This window comes from Chionomys nivalis, chromosome X, assembly GCF_950005125.1.
Source record: "Chionomys nivalis chromosome X, mChiNiv1.1, whole genome shotgun sequence".
NCBI classification, from domain to species: domain Eukaryota; kingdom Metazoa; phylum Chordata; class Mammalia; order Rodentia; family Cricetidae; genus Chionomys; species Chionomys nivalis.
In genome coordinates, this window is record NC_080112.1 from 69935238 (window position 1) to 69944832 (window position 9595).

Here is a 9595-nt window from a genome sequence, read left to right on the forward strand (position 1 = left end):
ATCACAAGTAAGTGGTGCTGTGTTCATGCCTTTGCTCTTTAACTTATATCTTTTTAAAATTTATTTATATTTTCTATGTACATTGGTATGGGTATCGGGTTCCCTGGAGCTGGAGCTACAATGTGGGTGCTGGGAATTGAACCTGGGTCCTCTAGAAGAGCAGTCAGCACTCTTAACCACTGAGCCATCTCTCCAGCCCCTTTAACTTGTATCTTAATGGCCTGGTATCACTTACAGGTTAACTGAATGCAAGATTTTATTGAAGGATGCTGTAAAGCTGGACCCAGCGGGGGGAAAAAAGAAAGGGGATCAAGAGTGGAAACTGCCAGCCGGGCAGTGGTGGCGCACGCCTTTAATCCCAGCACTCGGGAGGCAGAGACAGGTGGATCTCTGTGAGTTTGAGGCCAGCCTGGTCTACAAGAGCTAGTTCCAGGACAGGAACCAAAAGCTTCAGAGAAACCCTGTCTCGAAAAAAATCCCCCCCCCCAAAAAAAAAAAGAGTGGGAACTGCCAAAAGCAGAGGGAGAAAAGGACTAAGCAGAGATCAGAGAAAGTAAACATGAAAGTGCAGGAAATGGGGGCCGGGGGTGGAAAAACAAGAGGATAGGTACACTTTCAATGCCCATATGAGAGGAACTAGTAATGAGTGTTTATTACAGGCATAGCTAGCAAGTTTCGTACCATTTTATTATTGTCTGTATTAAGACTATATGTATCCATGCCTTTAAACCTCTTCCGATTCCTCCCAGGAGCAGGCTGTGTATTTCTTCAGCCCACATGAGCTGTCATAGCTGCCTGATACTACCGTCAAAGACACTAGATCTGGACATTGTGGAGTCCACTCTGAAAGCAAATTGTATAGCCTTACATGCCTGTGTGCGTGAACTAGAGATTTTGCAGGCTATCTGGAAGAGCCCAGAAATCTCTGGTGATAAAGGAGATCTAGCTGGGGACTCAGGGAGCCCCAGAGACATTTACAGACAGCAAAAACACCCATCAGTTCCCTCTGGATCTCAAGCCCATTTATGACACACAACCAAACTAGCTGAACAATGCTGACTCTTAGCCAAGACCATTTCTGTAAGATGTTTAGACTTTTCTGTTGACTTTGGGACATACTCTGTCATCCTCCAAGCTTTTAGTGAACTAATGGAATGACTGCTGGGGCTTGGTTTAGTAAATGTCAAGTAAAGGTGTTGGGGTGAATTTCTACATAGACTAGTTATTTCTCAGAAAGACAGATGTTCCAGGAACCTTGTCTTTTCCATAGATAACACATGTTTTGACCCATAGAGACGCCAGGAAAATAGAGACAATCCTAAAAGACCAGCACGTACAAGGACAAAGACAAGATCTTAGTGTCATCGCCCTGACCTTTAGAGGGTATTGCAATTGTCTCAGAGTTCTGATGATGCAACTTATAAAAGAATTTTACCCTTACCATCCAACAAGATAGCCACACGTGGCCTAAGTTAGATTTAAAAATCTCCAGCTAAGTATGTTGATGCATGCCTGTAATCCTGGCACTGAGATATGGGCAGGGGATCGGAAGTTCAAAGTCATCCTCAGCCACATAGTGAGCTTGAAACCAGCCTGGGTTACAGAAGATTCTATATCAAAGAGAAACAGTCTCCAGCTTCTCAGTTGCACTGGCCACATTTTAAGTATTCAGTGGTGATATGTGGTCACTTGGCTATCTCCTTGGATAGTACAGATATGGCATTTCCATCTTCACAGAAAGTTCCACGGAAAAGCTCTGTGAATCTAGATGTCCAAAATTATCTTAGGACCAAGTCTCTGCATTTGTATGATGAAGGATTTCATTTTTCTCACTTAGGTTGTCTGTTTGCAACTGGTGTTGCAGAGTGATAAGGAGTCAAGCAAGGCATCTTAACAGATGAACCCTCTTACCATAATGTAAAAAGTGAGAATTCATCCGGGAGTGGTTAAATAAAATATGGCAGATTTACTAAATGGTATAGAACATAAAAGTTAAGGGGAACAAAGTACATATATATTAATAAAGATGGACCTCAAAAGTATCTGTATGGGAGGGACACAACTTGCTAAATGTAATTATTGATGCAAAGAAAAACACAAAACAATGGCTATAGTTCGAATGTGTTGGAAACATATTGCCTAATTCAACCAATTCAATAGTTTTCACAGATGAGACTTGAGAAGTGATAGATTGGGAGGCCTCTGCCTTCACGAATGGACTAAAGCCATTATCATGACAGTCTCTTTGACATTATGGGGCCGGCAACCTTAGGAAGGCTGAGTGCCTTCCCTGTCCCTCGTGAGTGCCCTCTAGTCTTGTGACCCCTTTCGCCACCTTATGGTGCAACACAAAGGCCCTCTCCAGGTGCAGCCTTTGATCTTGGATGTTTCAGCCTTCAGAACTGAGGCAAAAGCTTCTACTTCTTAGAAATGACTGAATCTGGGATGTTCTGGTACAAGCAGTAGAGAATGTACTGAGACAACATTGCTTAATTTTCCCTGTACAAGAGTAAAAGTGGAAGAGCTGAGTACATGAGGTCCAGAGATACATCCAAAAATAAAAACAGGTAAACTCGGGACAGGAGTTTCTTCAGGGAGGAGCGGACAGAAAGGTCTGTGGGCTACAGGGCCAAAAGGACTTTTAGTTTTATTCTATAATGATCAAAATTGTCAAGAAAAACACATACATGCATACTTGCGTGATTACAATTATCAAAACGGGACGCAAGCTGGTGTGAGCACAAATATGTAAAAGTGTGATGAGAAAAACAAGGGAAGCTCTTTAACCTTAGTCATCGTTGTATTAAAATGCAGGATTGTAGTTAGATTCTTCATTTTCATTATTTAAAAAGAAAAAAAACCTTTACACTTTGTACTGTAATGTCTATATAATAAAAAAAGTTAAAGAAGCAACTTTATGCTACTAACATAGTTATCTTACCATAAGAGGTATGGCTCTGTTCATATTTAATTGTTATTTCTATTGGGGGGATGCAGAGAGACCCGGAGGACAACTCTGTGAAGTCACTTCTCTCCTCCCAACTTTATGTAGGTTCCGGGGATTGAACTCAGGTTGGTGGGCTTACATAGCAAGTACTTTACTTGTTGAGCCATCTCACTGGCCCTAGGTACAAAGAAGAGACTGGTTTCTGGCACATGGTTAGTGCTAGAAATATCAACTCAACATCATTCAAGTAAAACAATTTGTATCATCCTTGGTGACAAGCTCCAAAACTCAATTGGTCAAAAGAAAACCTACTCAGTAGCTAATCTGTACTGGCAGGCACAGTGGAACACTATAGCTCCTAAAACCAAAGCTTCCATTGGGACATTTTGAGACTTCCTTTTTAGACACACACAGACCATACGACTGGTTATGAGCTTTGCAACCAGTTCAAATAAAAAATAAAATCTCTCCTTTGTGGCGTGAAACTCAGTTTCAAAAGAAACTGCGTAAAAGAAAAAAATCTGGATTTACCTGCACCCTACCTCCATAGGGACATGAGGTAAACTTCCGTGCAGGCAACAACACTAGCCAGGCTTCTCAACTTTCAAGCCAGAATGGTTACCCTGTCACCAGGCCACCTGTTCATCTGACTCCCAAAACATATGGATCCTGACTGGGCCAACAACTAGGTCTGGACTTCCCCAGAGAATAAATGGAAGTTGGCCTCTGAAGTCCTGTCAAATGCTTGACTCTGAGAAGAGATATTTATGGAATATATTGTAAGGGACATTCTAGCCACACACTCCTTTAGGTGGCATTTTAAGTTGTGTCCTCAGATCAAGTTAGAGCACCAGAAGGTTACATGCTTGAACCATCTGAGCTCAGTCCCAGCAGAAGTGTTTTAATGTTATGCCCTGGCTTTCGACCAGGGTAGTTATGAGAAAGTAATATGGAAATCTCTTCTGTGCATTATTAAAGTGCTACTGAGGACATTGTCCCCTACGTTAATTCCACAAGAGATATTTCTTATAGAATTTAGTGCCAACAATGGACCACTATGTAGCTGTTAAAAATTGTAATTATGGAAGACTAAATGTGAAAACCTGTTTATGATATATTCATAGAAAAAAGCAGGACACAAACTGGTATATAGACTCTAATTGCAGCCATGTGAAATTATGTGTGCCCATGGGCAAAGACTGAAAGCTGATAGGAAGGACAAAATTATACGAGGGCGATGGGACTTGAAGTATTTTTGTTTTGTAAAAACAATTTTGTTTGCTCTCGTTCTGTCTTTTCAATTGGGAAAAAAAGATGTTAATGACAGAAAAGTCTCTCTCTCTCTTTCCCCCTTTCTCTCTCCCTCTCCCTTTCCCCACCCTGTTTAAGAAATGCTTATCTTCTTTCTTCCTGACAGTCTTGTGTAATTTGTTGCATGTCCCCTTCCCTTAGGCACCCCAGGTTCTTGTTCCTATGCTTCTGGTTTGCTGGTTAGAGGCTTAGGACTGTGGACTCTTCGAACCCCTTGAAAATTATGCCTCTAGGAAGAGGCAGAATTTAAAGTAGTTCCCCCAGTTTGAAATCTACACAGAAGCCAGTGAGACCCTGATTTGTTTGTTTGACTGATTGATTTTTTTTTAAGACATAGTTTCTCTGTGTAGCCCTAGCTTTTCTGAAACTCTCTGTGCAGACCAGGCTGTCCTCTAACTCACAGAGATCCATGCCTAAAACCAATATTTTTTTTTAATTAAAAAATTCTAAGCCATGTGTGATAGCGCACACCTTTGATCCCAGCACTCAGGAGGCAGAGGCAGGTGGATCCCTGTAGAGACCAGCCTGGTCTAAGAGTGAATTCCAGGATAGCCAGGGCTGTTACACAGAGAAACCCTATCTCAAAGGAAAAAAAATCCTTCTGCCTATAATTTTCAATAAATCTTAGCCAAAATTATGAACAGAAAATAATAAACTAGTCTACTCTCTTAACTGGTTCTTTTCCTGTAAGTTTAAAGCATGATCATATGCTCATGTTCGGTAAACTCATCCTGTCCTGTCTTTTCTGTACGACACATAAAACCCATGGGCCTCACACATGCTAGACAAGCACTCTACCACTAAGCTATGCAACTCAGTTTTTCTTTTTCCTATTTTGTGTTTGTGCCCACAACTGTCTCAAGTCTTAAAAAGAAGGAAAAACAAGCCAACAAAATAGAAAAAAAAAAATCAGCCAGTGTCGTTGCCCATACCAGTAATCGTAGCACTTCGGAGGTGGAAGCAGGAGATCAGCAGTTTAAGGTCTTCTTCAGCTACCCACTGAGTGGCAGGCCAGCCTGAATCATATGAGACCGTCTCAAAAAGAATAGGAAAAAAAACCACTTGAGGCTAGAGAGATGGCTCAGCCATTAAGAGCACTTGTTGTAAAGGACCTGGGTTCCATTCCCAGCACCCACATGGAGGTTCATGAGGCCCTTTTCTGACCTCTACAGGCACCTAGCACACATATGGTACACATACATATGTGCAGGCAAAACACACATAAAATTAACAAACTAATTTTTTTTTTTTTGGTTTTTCGAGACAGGGTTTCTCTGTGGCTTTGGAGCTTGTCCTGGAACTAGCTCTTGTAGACCAGGCTGGTCTCGAACTCACAGAGATTCACCTGCCTCTGCCTCCCAAGTGCTGGGATTAAAGGCGTGCGCCACCACCGCCCGGCTTGATTTTTTGAGACAGGGTTTCTCTGTAGCTTTTGGTTCCTGTCCTGGAACTAGCTCTTGTAGACCAGGCTGGCCTCGAACTCACAGAGATCCACCTGCCTCTGCCTCCCGAGTGCTGGGATTAAAGGCGTGCGCCACCACCGCTTGGCTAACAAACTAAATTTTTAGAAAAGGGAAAAGGAAACGGAAGAAAGGAAGGAAGGAAAAATTGAAAGTAGGAAGGAAATAGTAATTGCATTTAGCTTATTTAGTTGCATATCTTAAGCTAGATAATTTGTGTGATGCACTTAGGAAAGGCTCAATACTTAATATAATCCAATAAATATTACTTATTAATATCAGTGTAATTTGCATTATTACTCAATTAGTTCTTTTTTTTTTTTTTTTTTTTTTTTTTGGTTTTTCGAGACAGGGTTTCTCTGTAGCTTTGGTGCCCGTCCCGGAACTAGCTCTTGTAGACCAGGCTGGCCTCGAACTCCCAGAGATCCGCCTGCCTCTGCCTCCCGAGTGCTGGGATTAAAGGCGTGCACCACCACCGCCCGGCTACTCAATTAGTTCTTAACATGACCAGGATGACAACTATCCCTGTGGTTACTACCAAAATCCTATAAAACCTCAAGTGAGGTTTTCGGAGCTAAATAGGGTACAAAGAAGTGAAGAAATGTCTGTCTTTGTTCAAATTAATAGAGCCAGTTTGGCAGCAGGCTTGGGGGTGGCGCCAGAGAAGAGTGGGCAGTGGCAGCAGTGATAGCAGTGATAGAGGCAAGACAGCCAAACCCCCATGACCTTCAAGGGAAAGAAAGAAAATGTAACAAATGGGATCCATTTGAGAGCATGGACTGTGGGAGAAAAGCCTTTGACTCCCGAATCCTGCTGTGTCTTGTTCATCACTCAGACAGCCTCCTGTTGCTCCACTTTCCTCCTCTACATCTCTTCTATTCTCCACTGCCTCCTTGCTGACTCTACTTGACTACTCTTGTGTTGTTATTTGTTGCGTTTGACTAGTTGGATTTTGCTTGGTTGGTTGGTTGGTTTGGTTTGGTTTGGTTCTGTGTTTGAGGCAGAGTCCCCTTGTGTATCCCTGGTGGGTCTGGAGCTAGCTAACTAGATCAGCTTAGCCTTGAACTTGCAGTGAGTGATCTTTTTTGCTTCTGCCTCATAAGCACTGAGGTTGCAGACATATCAGCTTGACTAACATTATTCTAACACTCCCACAGCAATGAGTTGTTAACCTGACCTTCATAGCTTCAAAGTCATGTTTTCTTTTTCTTTATCATTCCACCAATCCTTTGCTCACTCTCCTCAAACATCTGGTTCTACAACATATCATACACACACATACACACACACACACACACAGAGAGAGAGAGAGAGAGAGAGAGAGAGAGAGAGAGAGAGATGCGTGTGTATCTCCATGCACGGTGGTGCATGACTTTAATCCAAGAACCTGGGAGCCAGAGGCAGGTAGATTTCTCTTTATATAGACAGATCTCTATAAGTTCCAGACCAGCCAGGGCTACACTGTGATACCCTTTCTCAAAAATAAAGATATACTTTTATCTTGTGACAGCTTAACAAATTTCTGTTGATTGATGGAAGAGTTTGAAGTCTGATGAGGGAGACAATAATACTCCCATGAGATAAAAAGTCATGCAACCACAAGCACAAAATTCAAAAATATAAACCAAGTTTATAGAGGTTCAGGAGGTACAAGGTAAATAAGTGATTTGTCAGGTCGGGCTAGTTAAGAAAAGTTTCTAGGAACACTCAAGTGTTGGCATTTGAGTTGGAGATTTAAGGGGGTAATGGGCATGAGTTAGTGGAGAGGTGGACCTTTTCAAACAAATAGATCAAGGAGACAATGCAAGACATAACTCAAGTCAGGACAGATTCTTGCCCCACCCTACCATTTTTCCATCTCAGCAACTCTACATGATCTGACACCACACCTGCTTCAGTTAGAGGAGCGCTTCCTGTAACGTAATGCCCACTAGACTCTTGACCATCAAATTTGATATTCACAAAGCACTTATTAAAGACTCTAGGTGGGGCTGTAGGAAGAAGAAGCATATGTAGAAGATGTTTACAGTCATTGTGAGCAAGTATCTCCCATCTTCCTATCCTAGATCTCATGTAGCAGCCTATGGCCTTCTGTATGCAACAAAGGTTGTGCACAGGTAGGAAACAAATCAATGTTGGAGAAGAGCAAAAGAATATGGAGGGACTAGGAGATAGTTCAGTGTTGGCTGGACATGCCTGAGGACCTTAGTTCAAATACTCAACATTCAGGTAAAAACAGGCCTTAAGGTATGTGTCGATACCCCCAGCTTTGTGAAGAAGGCAGACAGGAGAGTCTTCCTTGCTGGCCAGTCAGTCTTGCTAAATCAGTTAGCTCTGGTTTAAAAAAACAAGGCGAAGAGTGAGTGATCGAGGAGGACACCTGACATCAACCTCCGGCCTCCATCCACATATATGCACAAATGTGCATGCGCGCACACACAAATATATGCACATTAGTTTTTAAGAATATGGCAAATCCAGCCCCTTCAAATGTTTCTTCCTCTTGCAGTCCCTCCTAGAGTCCTTGATAAGTGCTTCCTGAGTATCAAATTTGACGGTCAAGAGTCTAGCGGACAAAAACAAGATGGTTTCTCATACCACGAACAGGCTGATACCACCACATTGAAGGCCCAGAGTGTGAAGACTGCTGAAATATCATGGTTGTGTCAACATTTTTCCTCACAGGAGGAGAATCTTTTTTTTTCCTTCTTTTGAGACAGGGTTTCTCTGTGTAACAGCCTTGGTTGCCCTAGAACTTACTCTGTAGACCAGGCTGGCCTCGAACTCATAGAAATCCACCTGCCTCTGCCTCCCGAGTGCTAGGATTAAAGGTGTACAACACCACCACCTGGCACAGGAGGCAGAGAATCTTAACCTAACAGAAAATCAACTGGGCAGGTAAGACGCCTCAGTGAGTAAAGGCACTTGGCCTCAAGCACCTCACAACCTGAGATTGATCACAGGAACCCACATGGTGAAAGTAGAGACACCATAACACCACACACACACACACATTTAAAAAAAACTTCATTGATGGCAAATGCCTCTGATCCCATCACTGGGTGCTGCAGCCAGCACAGCCTGGATGCCGAGACTGGCGGGCGGTGCCGGGATTGAGACACAGAGGCTTCTTTTCAGGTGGAAGAACAGCAACCTTTATTTTGTCCTGAACTAAAGCCTTTTATACCTCTACTGCTTCTGTGGAAACCCACTGGCCAGAATAAACATAAACATTTTTGTCAATTACAGAACACAGGAAGTTCCACTGTTGGTCAGGGGGAGTGAGGGCAGCTGGATCACAACAACTGGGGAGGCTGAAGCAGATGGATCTCTGTGAGTTAGAGGCCAGCCTGCTACACAGAGAGAGTTCCAGGACAGCAAAGGCTATACACAAAAAAACCCTGGCTCAAAAAAAGCCAAAAGAAAAAAGAACTATTTTTTTAGTCAACTGTATAAGTGCTGGGGGAAAGTCCTATTATACTAGGACTTGAAAGGTAGAAGCAGAATGATCAGCAGTTCAAGGCCAGCCTGGGTTTGTTACTTGAGATTCTGTTTCCAAAAAGCAAATGAGTAAGGAGTAGGAGAAAAGTATATACAGCAACAATTCAAACAGTAAACAAGTTACAGTCTCTCTAGCCTTGCTATCTAGCAGAAAAATTGCAATATGACCAGGCAAAGAAAAGAGTATTTAAAAGTTGTTAAATATTTAAGTGTAATATGTAATTCTTGATCTTTTTGTTTATTCATTTGGCCAACTGTTAACTGTGACCCAGAACTGAGGTCACACAGACTTCTGCCCCCGAGGCCTCACAGTTTACCGTCAGAAACAGAGCAGCAGAGATGCCCTGCAGCTATAGAACAGGAGCTTGCCAGAGGT